Source organism: Arachis hypogaea, chromosome 15 (genome assembly GCF_003086295.3).
Source record: "Arachis hypogaea cultivar Tifrunner chromosome 15, arahy.Tifrunner.gnm2.J5K5, whole genome shotgun sequence".
Classification (NCBI taxonomy): domain Eukaryota; kingdom Viridiplantae; phylum Streptophyta; class Magnoliopsida; order Fabales; family Fabaceae; genus Arachis; species Arachis hypogaea.
This window is the reverse complement of record NC_092050.1, coordinates 140,894,063-140,895,517: the sequence shown is the minus strand read 5'-3', so window position 1 is coordinate 140,895,517 and position 1,455 is coordinate 140,894,063.

Genomic DNA, 1,455 nt, shown 5'->3' with positions numbered 1-1,455 from the left:
ACACCACAAGCATCTACAACTGAGAAATTGCTGCAGCAGATAATCGAACGGTTGGATCGGCAAGAACAGTAAGCAAAGATGAGAGAGCGCCGTAACAAGCGCCGATTCAAACACCTCAAGGAGCTACTCAAAGGACACTTCAAAGACTCAGACACCCCGGACTCCACTTCCTTTACTAGCACAGGGAGCCATGACGGTCCCGATGATGGAGATACTGCTACCCGCCCACCCTTGTTCCTGACAGATGGCACCGAGGACGGTGCAAAGCCTTAAGTGTGGGGAGGTCGGTCAGTACCTGACTTCCGGAGGTAATTTCTCTTCGCTAGCACCAATAATTAGGATATTTTAGTTAGATTTTCTTTCCTTTATAGAATAGAATAAATTGCATAGGTTAGGATAGTTGCATGCATGTTCTACTTGATTGAAAAGACAATAAGTTTCTTTTTAAAATCTATCTTTGGAACAAAATTTCACTAATTTTTCAAAAATTCTTATAATAAAATTGCTTGAGTTGTATTTGGAACATGATATTTGAGTTAAAGAACACACAACCTATGAAAGATTTGAGCCTTTATGAATGGTTACATTATTTAACCATGATTATTTTATTTCTGTGTGTTTACTTCTCTATGATTGTGATCTATATTTTGTTTTATCTTATATGTCCAATATTTATTATATTTACATGCTTGAACATGATTGATGCTATTATTTGTTTAAACTCACTTATCCAAATTAAGCCTACCCTTTTAAATTACCTTTGTTAACCACTTTGAGCCTTTAATTCCCATTTGTTCGATATTTTACCACATTACTAACCTTAAGCCGAAAAACAATTGTATATCCCAAATTGAATCTTTGGTTAGCTTAAGATAGAATTGTGTGTACTAGTTAAGTATGAGAAATTGTGGGAACAAAAGTTGTTAAGGGAATGTATCATGAAAAATTTTAAGGGAATTTGGATACCTACTCATGTGAAACTACAAGAATTAAAAATCTACGTGCATTGATAAGATATATTTCCTTTTAAAATATATATATATATATATATATATATATATATATATATAAATAAATAAATAAGGGGACAAAATTACCCCAATATTGAATTCAGAATTCGAAGATCAATGCACATATGATAGAACCAAAATATAAGTTGATACATGAGTATGGATTGAAAAAGGGAATTTTGGGTAGTTAGGTATGAACTTTAAAGATTACATTAAGTGTATACAAGTTATGTTAGAGCTTGGGTTAATTAAAAATTCAATTTATTAGCTCACTTGACCAAATATACACCCCTACCTATACCTTAGCCCCATTACAACCTTGAAAAGACCTCATGATGTTTGCATTGGTATATTAACTGTTGTTGATTGGTTAGGAGAAGAACAAAAGTTAGAAAGCATGATTAGAGAAGGATAGAGTGATCCCCCTATACACTAGAGATCAGAG